Source organism: Rhamphochromis sp. 'chilingali' (genome assembly GCF_963969265.1).
Source record: "Rhamphochromis sp. 'chilingali' genome assembly, chromosome: 14".
Lineage (NCBI taxonomy): Eukaryota > Metazoa > Chordata > Actinopteri > Cichliformes > Cichlidae > Rhamphochromis > Rhamphochromis sp. 'chilingali'.
Window position 1 is genome coordinate 15,706,557 of NC_137941.1, and position 14,255 is coordinate 15,720,811.

The 14,255-nt window shown below is 37.5% G+C and overlaps 1 protein-coding gene across 13 annotated transcripts in view; it reads right to left on the reverse strand.

Annotated features, from left to right (window-relative positions):
• Nucleotides 1–14,255, reverse strand: part of LOC308409595 (bromodomain adjacent to zinc finger domain protein 2B-like) — a 55,016-nt gene that overhangs the window by 39,443 nt on the left and 1,318 nt on the right. For 11 of the 13 annotated variants that reach the window (XM_080902453.1, XM_080902449.1, XM_080902458.1 and 8 more), the window contains exon 2: nucleotides 8,398–8,490. The exons of the other annotated variants lie outside the window; for them this stretch is intronic. The gene's annotated coding sequence lies outside the window, so the exon portion shown is untranslated. The remainder of the gene's footprint in view (nucleotides 1–8,397; nucleotides 8,491–14,255) is intronic. 13 annotated transcript variants of the gene reach the window in all.

A 14,255-nucleotide genomic window follows, 5' to 3' on the forward strand; every position in this document is an offset into this window, starting at 1 on the left:
ATCATAATGAAACTAATTGACGCCTACAAAGCAGGACAAAGATATAAAAAGATACCAGTGCCTTCCACTGTCACATAAGAAGAACTGTGGAAGTGAAGAGAAGACAAGATCCGAAAATCTTTAGATAAAAGTGCACTCCTGCAGGTAAGCAGGCAAAGCAAAAACAACAATATGACTACACACAAGTGCTGCAGGAGGGTTGATGTTTGGTGCTCTTTTCCCCTGAAACAGCATTAATGTGCATACAATCTCTACATGACAAAAAAATTATTATGGTTTAAGTAACACTAAAACTAAATAATTTGAATTTGCTCTTATCACACACAAAAATCCACTAAATTTAGGACTCCATGAAAACACCAAAAGCCTTTTTGCACCACAGCTCAAAAAATCCACACAGATGTTTTATTTGTCTTTGATATTTGATTTTAATTTTATATTTTCAGTATACGAAATCAAAAGCTGTTGAAGAAAGATCAATTTGATGTATGAATATCAAATAATAAATAATTACCATGACAGCAATGGACCCTTTGCTTCCTCCCCCCCTCCCGAAGCATGCCACTTATCCAAACATTTCCTCCTGGACATTCAGGCTACATGAATATAATATTCATTTTACTGCAGGAGGACAGTCAATGCATAACAATGAGATCTGCTAATGAAATCAACCATCAAGCTGAAATCCATACATATTAAACTAGTGTCTCAATGTCATTTGCTTTTTGCATCGTTTGCTCATTTTCCTCATTTTTCCCCAGGTCCACCCGATATTTTATGGCGATTTGTTTACAGTCAAGAACAATACGCGTGTAGCGCAGTTTTATTCTGTGCATGTGTGTTATCCAAGTAATGAGAGGAGCCATTACCACATTAATATAATTTGCATAAACATTCTAATCATTACAAACCCTTGCACCTTAGCAAATTGTTTATTTTGTGTCACGTAATGTTAATGAAAACCAGCCGCCAAATAGATGCCATTCATACCCCTGAGTAATCACTGCCCATTAACTGTCAAAATATTTTCAGTAATTCTATAACAACAATGGTCTTCTATCCCCTCCCGCACATTTATATAAATGCTATAGAGCTGTACACAAATAATTAGGTATTCATTTGCTGAATAGTTATTAGGTTTTCAATTTTGGGTATTTACTGTAAATATCCTTTAAAATGTCAAAGTTGTATATTGTAAATCAGCTTGGACCTAGCCTGACATCCCTCATATTCAGCGCAGTGATCATTTAGGCTTCATTTAGCCTTATTTTTGCCAGCTTATCAACTTTGATTCAAGAGCTTCACACAGCACCAAGTTAAAAACACTAACAAACAAACAATAATTTCTTGACAACCAAATCTTTCCATCTGCTCAGACAGGCATACCTCTAACTGTACTGTTCGGTGAGCTGCAGCATCAAGACTGAGTCTGAGCAATGTGTAAGAGAGGAACAACAAATTAAGCCTTTTCTTTTTTTTCTCCCAATCATTTTACATGAAAATAAAGCTGAAATCACAACCCTTTCATAAGCCTTAACTTATGTGTTCTGTGATTTTTTTTTCAGCCATTGTCTCAATTTGGCTGCCAAAGCTTTGGTTGCCAAGACAAACAGGTTGCATACAGGACAGCTCTAAAATACAGTTCATTTTAAATGTTTCAAGGATGCAAGTGCTTGCTTGTTCACTGCCACCAATTTCCCTCATTATGCACATACACCCTGCTTAATGATTACACATTTAATCCCCCTTTAAATATGACATTTAAATCCTTTCCCACTAGCTTAGAGGAGAGATAACTGATCAAGTGCTAGGGGATCTCCGTGAGCGACAGAAGGTCACCGCCGCCAGCAGAGCCGATAGGGAAAATGGCGTTGATGCTCCCTAACTGCCATTTTTCTTCCCTGACAAAGACTCCATCTGCCACCAAGCCATTTGCAGCCTCGGAGTTTGAATTTCAATGATTTCCTACCATTCTACAACTCAGCATTCACCTTGATGTCCCCTCCAAACCTTCCTGAGCGCTGACACCACAGATCCTCTGTCCAGGCCCTGGAGGATGCCGACAAGACTCATTCTGCTAAGTGGTATTTGTGCTATTCAGGAATGGTAAGCATTTCATTACCACTACTTATAAACAGAAATAAGCGAAGAACGGACAGGGCATACTGTTTTTTGCTATCACGTCACATTACGTAACGACAGCAAACTTCTGCTTGGTTTCCTCTAAAAGTTACAAATTATAACTTTCTACATAGAGGGAAATTACACACTTAATTGCTGCACATGAAACTTAAAAAAAAGGCTTGGATAAACCTGACTTAGAGCTTCCATTTACAACATATGCCACGTGCCAGCACTCAGGATCAATAATGTAAATGGAAAACATGACACACTTGGATAAACAACATTACCAGAACTAACCCAGAAAAAGCCTGACCTCACCTCCTCACAACCCACAAATGAATCACACGGATCACACCTGATGTGATGTAGTATAAACAGAAGAAATAATGATACAAAACACATTTCACTATTTTCAAAACATCTTAATTTATACCAGCCGTTCTGTCTGGCAACAATACAAGAAATTTACTGCTGGGCCTTTTAGGTACACTGAAGCTTATTGGTAACTGTTACAATAAATCCTTGAGGGATTCTACCATATACACAGATGAAAGGGAGAGAGATCAGCTTTAGATGAAGATGGGATTCCTGTGGTGAGGCTCATTTTGCTATTGCCATTTCAGCTCAGCTTGTCTGCCGTGCCTCAGTGACCCGTGTCTTTCTAGGGTCATCCACAAAAAGTCAGTCATTTCCTCTATATCAACAAGGGGACTGTGTACATGTCATGAATTTCATGACAAAGATAGGTCTGTGCGGTACGTTGACTTTCTCACTATATAGATATTTTGACTCATAAATATTCGAAGAAGATGAAGTCAGAGCCATAGATGTTGGGACAGTGATTTATTTTTTTTGTGCAATTGCAACTAGACTTTCAGTTTTAATTCACGAGGTTTGGCAAAAATATTGCATTAAATGTTTAAGATTTAGTCTTTTTAAAAAAAAAAAAAAACTTGTTTTACACAGTCTTTCAATTCAAACAGCTAGTTGTTGTATTTGTAGCATTCCATACATGCCGCCAACAAGAAAGTTGCAGAGTGCCCTCTGGTTAACAACTATGTAACATCAACACTCATAACACAGTTGAAGGGTGTTTTTTCTAGCGCTTCTTTACTTTTTAAATTTTAATTTATTAGCCATTATCAGCCACCTGAAATACCCACACCACTAAATTAGCAAATAACTAATATCAGGCTCTACAGATGACTGATCAGACATTTAAAAAAAACAAAACAACAACAACAACAACACAAAAAATCCATTCAAATGTGTTGCTTAAAGATGCTCTTGGATTGTTTTCCATGGCCCGTTACTAATGTGTACTACTGTGATGCACCATCCTATCAGTTTGCAGCATCTGCCTAAATCTAAGGAGGCCGTATATTTCTATATGCTGCTTTTTTAGTCACATCATCAATAAACAACAATGCCCCAGTTTAACTGAGAGCTATACATGGCTATGCTATTATATTGCCTCCATCATTTTTAAACAGGCTAGTGTGTAAGCCTTTGCATTATGAGACACTATTTTCCTTTTCCATACTTTCCTTTTGCCATCATTTAGAACAATTTAATCTTGGTTTCATCCATCAGTATAGGGGACACATTTTTCAGATGTTTACTAGCAAAGACTAAGCTGCCTGTGTATTTACTTAATGAAGATAGAATTGTAGACGTTTGCTAAAAGCCTAATAGGTATCACTAAGAAAGAGATTCAATGATCATCCACTTTTGTTTTCTTATTATTAAGACAAGATTATGAAGTTATCTGGACATTTTTTGTTGTTATCAGTACTTTTTTTAAAGAATGGACCAAATTTTTTATTTTGCCAATACTCAGGTTTTTTTTTATTTTTTACTAATTCTATGACTGGTCTCATTTGCTTTAGTTATTCATCATGTCTTTGGATGACCTACTGAATGACTGTCCACACATAGGAAGCGACTAGCAGTAATGTAGGAGCTGAGACCTAGAAATCAACAGCATTCAACAATGTCAAGTGACTACAAGCAAAATAACCACTGGCGAAGCAAAGTAGGAATGTCATGAGTTTTCCTTTTCTCAACTTAGAAGCAAGCGATTGAAGCAACTACCGATGAGATCGAAGGATACAGCACTGCTACAATTTTATGACTGTCACTGACATTCCATCTTTTTAGGTCACAATACCGCTGCAAATCTCTTCCTGTCTTGACCCCAGTTCAATCAGTCATTCATTAATCCGTTTATTGTGTTAGTATACAGAAGCAAAATTGCAGGACATCTGTCACTGTCCAAATACCTGACTGTAGGATGAGACAAGAGGTTTGTTTAGAGAAAGGAGTTTTGGGCCATATCACCCTGTTGTGGTTGGAGGCTAAACTAAATTCACACCACTGTAAATGAAACATCACATCTTTCAGGAAAGGTATGCATTGATCACCAGTGTTTTTCAAGTTACTTGAAAAAAGTAATCAGTAACTAATTGCTGATTACTTCCCCCAAAAAGTAATCCCGTTACTTTACTGATTTCTTATTTTCAAAAGTAATTAATTACTTAGTTAGTTTTTAAAAACACGATTTACAACCTGAATAGGTGATAAAGCGATAGATCTGTCAGGCCAATTCTACTTTTTCTGCATAATTCATCATACAAAATGTAATCAAATGGAAAAGTCTCTTTTTTTTTTTAAAACTTGTTTTATCCGTTTTGATCTTTAACTTTATGCATCAGGCAAAAATTTAATTATATGCACCATTCTCTGACTTGAAGAAATTAGTTTAACATTTAAACCTATTTTCTGCACATTCCAGCACATAAAATAAAATATTTTTTGTGTTTACACTCAGTCTTTCAAATAGATGCAAGTAAAACACAGCAGAAAATAAATAAAGTCAAAGACTAGCAGTCCTGTTGCTCTATTTTCACCTGTAAAGCAGGAGTGGGGTAGGCGGAGGTGTGCTCTGGTGCAGGTGTGGCGCAGCGGTCAGTGGAAGAATCCGCGAGTTTCTCTGTGAATTTCCCATTACGTCTAGCGCACTCGGAGCTTGTTTAGGGTTACAAGTAAGGCGTTACTGCCCATCTCTGTTGATCACTGAACTACATCTGATTAATTAATTAAAAACTACAATAAAAAAAAGCCTGGAATATACACTATATGAAGTATTAGGCCACCTACACATTACACCTACAGGAGTCTTCATGGAATTTGCCTCTAAATAGGCATTATTATGGAGCTGGTCTTCTCTGAAGGCTTTCTGCAAGATTTTGGGGAGTGTCAGTGGAAAATTTTGCCCACATATCCAAAAGAATGTTCATGAGGGCAGACACTAATATTGGGTGAGATGGCCTGGGTCACAAATGCCATTCTATTTCAATCCAAAAGTGAACATGGCTTTGTGCAGGCCAGTCAAGTTCTCCCACACCCAAAACCATAAAACTGTTCTCACAAAGTTGGAAGGTGAAATTTGTCCAAAATGGTAAGCTGAGGTATTAAGACTTCCCATCACTGAAATCAAGAGGCCGAGGCAAACACCAGGAAAAAAAACCCATAGCTTGTATCCTTTCTCCACTGAACTTCCCAGCACAATGCAGACGTGCAAGTAATGCTCTCCTAGCATTCGCTCATCTCAATACTCAGACTATCGGGTAGAAACGCACGATTAGTAATTTCACTGAACACTTTTCCACTGCTCCAGAGTTGATTGGCAGCAGGGTTTGCAGCACTCCATCCAATGCTTTGCATTGTGCTGGGTGATGTAATGTGAGGTTTGCAGATATTACAGCCATGGAAACCTGAGAAGCTCACAGTACACAGTTTGGGTGCTGATGTTTGGAGTGATTTTGATGATGGCGACTTTTACACATTATGCACTTCAACCCTCTGTGACTAAGCTCAGTGACTTTACTTGATCAGACACTGTGGCAGAGTTGTGATAATTCTAAAATTCTTCTAATTTGCCGTAACACCAATTACAGTTGACTGTGAAATATCTAGGAGAGAAGAAATTTCACGAAATGACTTGTTGCAGCAGTTGCATTACAGTGCCACATTTCACTGAGCTCTTCAGAATAATCCATTCTTTCATAAATGTTTCTAAAAGCAAACTGCATGGCAAGAGGCTTGAATTTACACACCTGCGGCCTGCCTCATGAAACACTGATGCACAACAGAGAAAAACTGAAGTACCTGCAAGCTTGTAATAACTCTTATAAATTACCATCAGGCATTGCGGTCAAAGAAAAAAAAAAAACCCAACATTTTCTTATTGTACCTCTAATTAGCACTAAGTGATATACTTGCTATCTGATGTACTTTCCAGCTCGCTGTGAAGGCAGCAATTTCAATTTCTACAGGAGCTCAAAAAAAAAAAAAAAAAAAAAGGATATAAAGCTACTATATGTGAATCCCAAATTAAATTTTAAAACAGAGGCAAACAATAGCTCCAATAACACCAATTACCCCTATTTGGACCATAGTCATTTAAATATACCCCATAGTCAAAAAAGTTTTTTTCCTCCCCCAAGAGATTTAAATATGCTCTAAAGCCGTAACACTTTAACGCAAAGACAGATAGGAATTAATTAGATACACACAAAAAATGAGAGCAAAGCATAAAGCAGCACAGACTAATTTCATAAAGGAGGACTTTGTTATATTTCAACCTAATTGGAAAAATCTTAATCCCATCCCCAAATAAGACTTGAAAATGAGGCGATCCACATAGTTCAGCATGTCCATTCATCAGTTACATGTTCCAGTTTTACAAAGCACAGGCTTGCTTTTCTAATTAAAAAAATATAGGAATAAAAATAAGCATTTCAAAGAGCCTAACAGTGGATGTCAACAATGGGCAGTCAATGCAACAAAATACTGTATAAGACTTTCCTCACTGCTGTGACATCGCCACTCGCCGCCTTAAATACAAGACAACAACAACAGTCATTTATTGCTTGATTTTATCGACTTACCCATTCAGCATTCTTCCTATCTGGCAGCCACATGAAAATGTAATAAAAATGATAATATGGACCCCTGGGGAAATTTTAGCATCAGTAGAAAAATCAAGCTTCTACTCCTAGAGACAACAGAGGGCAATGGGACATGACAAAAACACTTAAGATATTGGATTATGACCTACAAGAGTGGCTTTGGAGCTATGGTGCCAACATTTGGATTTTACAGTGAGTCAATAATTATAATAAGGAATGTATTAGATCAAATCAATGTCATTAATTTAAGCACACTAAAACTCCTCTGGCAAAGCAGCGAAAATGATGAGAATTACTTTCCAACTCTTCTATTGATATTTCTGTTCAGAAACTGAGACGCAGCCACTCCCTTGGTCCAAAGATGTTTAACACACATATGTTAGGAACTGCAAATATTTCTAACCAGTATCCTATTCATGCATTACCATCTGGCTTCATTTTGTTTGGAATGTACAGGAAATGAAGACCCAGACCTGCCTGAGTCTGAATCATTTAAATCCTTTCAAGTCTTAGTGTGGCAAGTGTTAAAACCACTAACATTTCTAGAACTCTTAAGTAACCATTTAAAAAGCCTAATCATTACCAATACCATGGAAACATCAAAAATAATCGCTGAGGGATCTAATATTATCCTCATTTAGCAGGAGTATGATATATTGGGGGTTGGCGGCCCCTTGGAAATCGCCAGTTGCTTGGGAAAAATATGAATTCTCAACTGAGTTAAATTGACTTTGAAGAGGTTCCACGTCAAAAACATCCTTATGATTGCTTTGATTGTTAGTAGATCACAGCAGTCACCTTGAGGTTTTGAGTTAAAGATGCTGACTTTTTAGCAAATATTAAGAACTACTCGCCGAGTGGTAGTAAACGTGAAAAAGTGCAACGCAAATAAGAAAAAAAGAATGCTCTGCTACCTTACCGTCGCAACCAACACATTTCCAGGTTGCAACCCGTTTCCCCAGGCAACTTATGAATATAGACTGGAGATAGCTTAATGTGCCCTGTCAGCATTTCATGTTGAAAAGTTTACACAACTTGAAATGCAGTCATGTTCTGCTACACAATACTTTACAAGTAAAGCAGCCATCATATTGAACCTCAACACCTTTTCAGTTGTAAATCTCTATCAGTAGGCCAAACTTTATAATTGTGGGTCCAAAAGTCAACTTTTCAGAGTTTTAATCTATAGCCTACTTCTTTTTTTTTTTTTTTTTTTTTTTTTTTTTTTTTTAAATGTCACCGTCCAAACTAGCCAACAGTTCAATAACAATTTGATGAAAAGAAACACTGCTCAATTTACCTGTTCCCATGGTGCATTCTGGTATTGAAGGCCTCCTATTTTTAATTACCCAGCCAGACTTAATCCAAGATAAACATAATTTAGTCTTTTTATCTGTAACAGAAAACAAGTAAAAAAAAGTTATCAGTTTGTTAAATCTGCTTTCTGAAGCAGACTCTACGTGAACGATCAAGCAGACCAGACTAGCGTGCTTTAACCACAGCTCAATTGGCTAATTAGCATACGTAACATGGGATTAATTAGCATGTTTCACAATCTATATTTATACATAAACCTTCTCTGCAAAACAGGAAGATGGAGCTATAACACCAGATACAGATGTTGGTGAGATATCTATTTTTACCCGAAGATGTTTTTAGTTTGTTTGTACTTAAATTTTAATGGCTAATCTTAACAAAAATGGAAGACATGTTCTTAAAGCTGACACTTTATTTACTTTATATCTGAGTGGACTGCTACTTGAGATGGCTACCTCCCTGCTCTGTTTTTGAAGATCAGCTGTTACAGGTATATCGGGTCCATAATGCAAAATTTTAAACATTCATTAAAACACAGAAAAAGCTTCAAAATAAAGCTGGTGAGGTAAAGATCTAGAATGAAAGAGCTAATATGTCACTTTCATCCGCCACATTTTCAGATATACAGATGCTGTTACCCTCCAGTTGTATTCGCTGCCAATAAAAATGAACTGTATTCAGCAGATCTCTCATCACCTGCACTTGACTGTACATCACGTACTGCACATCATCTCACCAGCTGTGCCACTGTGTGTTCTGAATACTAGTGGACAGACAGAGGTAACTTTAATCAACAGCTTCTGCAGGAACTATGTGAACTACTCCAAGCCTGAGGCTACTTGGGTTACTCAGCTATTCACCGATTTAGCTTCATATGATTTATTAAAAAAAAAAAACAACAACAACAACAACAAAGAGCTGCTTACTAAGTCATGGAAATAACAGTCACAGGTACCCTCTGTAACAACAGACTCCTTAACTGCCCTACACTGAACCATGCTACTGAGCGTGCGCCCTCTTGGCTCTAAAACACTAACATCTCCTTGTCAACATTTTCTCCTTTAAATACTTATATCATGAAGTTATATTATCATTATGTTTGCAATATTCATGTAGTGCAGCATGAGCGTTTGCCTCACCCTACACTGAATGCGCTGCTTATTTGGATTATCATGGCGTGTATCCACTCTTTTTAGTGGTTACACTTGCAGTGCATGTTCTACACAGTGCTGTGTGACTGACGGGCGAAACATGAAGCTGGCCTTTTGTTTTGGAATTGCTTTGTGTCTTTATGTTTAGGACCTGTGCTGTCAAAATGAAGGTATTTCACAGATGTTTTTTGTAAAATGGGTAAGTAAAATATCTACATATTCCAGCCATAATAGCAAAATAAAATAAAAAATAAAATACTGATGCAATTCCCATGTTTATTTAAAGAATCCTGAGCACTTTCTAAACTGTGCATATTTAAAATGACTGTGCCCACCTCCATGTGAAAAAGAAAATACAGAAAACAAAACAGGTGGTATTTTTTAACGTTAAAGGAGCAGCCCTCTGCAGCATGCATGCACCAATTACTCGCTGCCCTCATGCCTGCTGAGCACGCTTTTATTAATTATAGTAGAAGCAGGATCTGCTCTGCAAATGGTGTGCATATGTTATTCTTCTGTTTGTGTCACTACTCTGTCAGTATAGATGTTTATGTCTGAATATCACAACTCTTAAAGAAATACTGCTGGTATAACCTCTGGTACTATACCTTTATTATTAAGCATTGTTGTGTATTAAGCACATATATTATCCTTTTCAGCTACGCTGACAAAATGTCATTAGTGTAAAATACTGCTATTCTGTTAGCACCTATTATTAGAAAATACCAGAAGCAACCACCAAAGTAAATAAAGTTCTATAATTACATATAAGTATTTACATATAATTAATTAATTACATATAATTATCCATCTGATAATTTCTTAGCTGATGTTATCTAATGATAAACGTTTTGACAATTTAAACAAAGAGTACATTAATGATTAAATATTTGCTTGCTGAAATGTGGCATTTGTGGCATCTTGGTTTATATTCATAGTGTTTTTTTTCTTGAAAAGTATTCATTTTTGTTCTGTCAGTAGGAAATGCCTGTTAAGTTCAAAATTTTAACAACCCCATTACTTAATTTCTTTTCTCAACGACGTCAGATTGTGTATTGCACGTCTGCTGTAACTCATTCAGTGCTTCCCTTTAGTTGGGTGGTCCACCCAGAGGCATTTGTGTTTGCACAAGTATATGCGGCAATTTATTGTATTAATCTCAGAATGCCGTCATCCGTGATCAGTTAACTAGCAGGAAATTCCCTTGCTTTTATTTTGCGAGCTCAGTCAAGTTGCCCCAGGCCTTCCCAGCTTATATTTTTCCTTTTGTATCACTCGTTAGCCAAGGCGTGTTTGATTGTGGCAGTCCAGAATATCAACTCACACCAGCTTCTCCCTTTAGAGAATCTCATGAGGTCATATGAACTTCCAACTCTACTGTCTTGGACTGCAGCTGTGATTGCTCTTATTCTGCTCTACAGGTCAATGCCAAACTGAAAAACAGCTCGAATCAGATTCTGCAATCCATCAAGAAGAGACTTCTGTGTTGTTATGCCAAACTTACTTAGGCTGCAGTGTCACGCCTTGTAATCTAAGATTGCGTCCATAGGTTAAGAGTATTATTAAAGAGGTAGCTGATTATATTGCTCGTGTATTTGTTACAAAAAGCTTGGCAGATAAAATCTTTGATGAGAAGAAACTTAGAAATAGTCCTCCTTAATAATTATAAACAATAAACTGCCCCCGCCCCCTCTTCACAACACCACAAACAGACTTTAAATCTGTTTGAAACACTGCATGGCTTACTTCAACATAATCTACTGCACCTGATCTATAGGAACAGCATAAGCTTTAATTCACACCTGTTAATAATAACAAATAATCACTGGTTATGCCTAAAGCTGAATGGTATTTTAATTTAATGTTGCAGCATACACTCAGTGGCCACTATTTTAGTTACACCTGTTCTATTGCTTGTTAACACTAATATCTAATTAGCCAATCACATGACAGCCATTCAATTAATTTATGATAGTAGACATGGTCAAGACAACTTGAGGCTCAAACCAAGCATTATAATTATGGTGATTTAAGCAACTGTGAACGCGGCAGAGTTGGACTGGTCTGAGTTTTTCAGAAATTAGTGATCAACTGGGATTTACACACACAGGCATCTTTGGGGTTTCCAGAGAATGGTCAGAAAAAGAACAAAAAAAACAAATAAAAAAAGAGCAAAAATGCTTGTTGATGTCAGGTCAGAGGAGAATGGCTAGACTGCTTCGAGATGATAGGAAGGCAAGAGTACCTCAAATAAAGACTTGTTACAACCAAGAAATACAGAAGAGCATCTCTGAATGCACAAGATGTCTAAACTTAAAGCAGACAGGCGGAAGCAGAAGACCAGACTAGGCCCCACTCCTGTTAGGCTAAGAACAGCAAACTGAGGCTGCAGTTTACACAGGCTGACCAAAATTAGACAACAGAGGATTGGAAAACGCTGCCTATTCTCACCTTCTTAGCACACTTAAGACCTATTACTACCAACTGAAAATTGGTTAAATACCACAGCGTACTTAGTATTGTTTAAATGACCATATTCATCCCTCAATTACCACATCTTCCTCTCATTATCCTATGGCAGCTTCTGGCCACAAAACTGATCTGAAACTGGTTTCTTGAACATGACGACAAGTTCACTGCACTCAAATGACCTCCACGGTCACCATATCTCAGTCCGGTAGAGCTTTAGGATGTGGTGCAACGGATGCACAGCTGACAAATCTCAACGTGGATGAAAATCACTAAGGACTGTTTCCAGCACCCTGTTAAATATCATAGAATTAAAACAGCTCTGAAAACAAAACGAGATTCACACAAGCGCTAATAAATGTACCTAATAAAGTGTCCAGTGAGTGTGGTTTCCTTAGCAGTGTCATTTAAAGAAGGCAGTTATGTTTACTAACCCTTTCACTTTGGCCTCTGCTGAGCCAAACGTTTTCAGGAATGCATTTCTTTTTACAAGTTTCTAATAAGACCAGACAATGATAAGGGGGAAAACTGAGTGCTGCAGCATGCTTAGGACAGCTAAAGGGGGAAATATTTGTGGCAGCAGTGAGCAGATTTTAAATGCACGAGAATCAATAAAAAAGGTGGCTGCTGAAGCACAGTCTTTGCATAAGAGTGGAACACTTCACAACAGCAGTGATCTAAAGGTCTATATTCATTTGTAATACTGCACCTACCTGACCAAGAAGTATGAATATGGAGTCAAATCATTCATTCTCAACTGACCTATTTTTGATTTTATTTTTTGCTGCAAAGGGGGTAAATAAATACTAAAGAGCCATCAGCCAATTAACACAGAAGGCAGACATCAAATCCAGAAGCGTCAGTGGTTCAAATTAAGCACTGCGACAAGCATCTCCAGGCGCAGGAAAAAAAAAAAAAAAAAAAAAAAAAAACAGACCAGGAAGATGAGTGAAAAAGAGTAATCTCCCCGACATATTCCTAATAATCCACCTCCCCTGTGCCGCTCCCCTCGAGCTCACCCAATCATAAAGTGTCAACACTGACCTACAAAAAGGGACTCCTGTCAAGGCTTACATGCTTGAAAACATCAATCACAGCAGACAAAGAGGGTACATTGAATTATGCAGCATTAACCTTCGGGGCTTGCATATAAAGACCACAGATTTATTTATGCTTGTGTGTTAAGAGCCTCTGCACTGTTCCTTACAAAGTGCTGCCTGCCAAATTGATGAACCTGCACCTCAGCCCTCAGCTGGAGTCCAGCATCTTTGATTAATGAGTGCAAACTTGTGGAAAGGGCAAGAATAGGAGAGACAGGGTGAAAATGGGTGAAACACAAATATTATAAGACCCTGGTTGTTGTTGTTTTTTTCTCCACACTTGCTTTTAAAAGGCCATTGAAACAGAAACGGAAGATAAAACTATATATGCGTTTTTAAATCATATATACGGTAGTACACCTAGTAGTCTAGGAAAAGAAATAAATTATACAAAAACTCACTCTGCGCCTTGCACTAATGTATATTGCTAATGGAAATTTAAGTGTGCTAAGCAGTTCTTTTAGACAACTTGTAATTAAGTGAATGATTGAGTTGAAAATCACGAGCTAAATTTGCCTTTGGAGCCCAGACAGCAAAGCCCTACAGTCTTCGTAGCACCCAAATGCCAAGTTGCTGACTCTATTGTTTTCTCTGTGTTAAAGGCTCATATTAGGAGCTTAACAACACTGCTCTGTGTGCAGAGCTCTTCAAGGGCATGTGAACTGAATAAATATGAGCCAAATGAGTGACCTTCTACCTGTGTTTTGATTCACTGGCAGTTACTGGATGCATGCATAACACATCAAGGCTGTGATCTGATTTATCTCGCTGCCTTGGCTACTGAAGCCATTTAAATGATGAACTTTAGCAGATCTAACGCTCGCTGCCATTTCACTGAGACTGTAAACGCGAAGGTCACATCCTTGTTTATTAATATCAATTATATCTGTGTGCGGCAAACAAAAGATGTGCAGTGACAGGATAAGCTCTATGGATTGCATTGAGGGGTTTTTGTTTGTTTGTTTTTTTAAAGAAGTGGGATAAATATTATCATGATAAAGTCTGAAGGGAAAGATCTGCAACAGTTGTTTATGTTTTCCTAAATTTCTGCTGTGATTGATGTGTAGTTTTTCCAGATAGGCAATATTTGTGTTTACTCACAAGAGGACAAGATTTTCCGA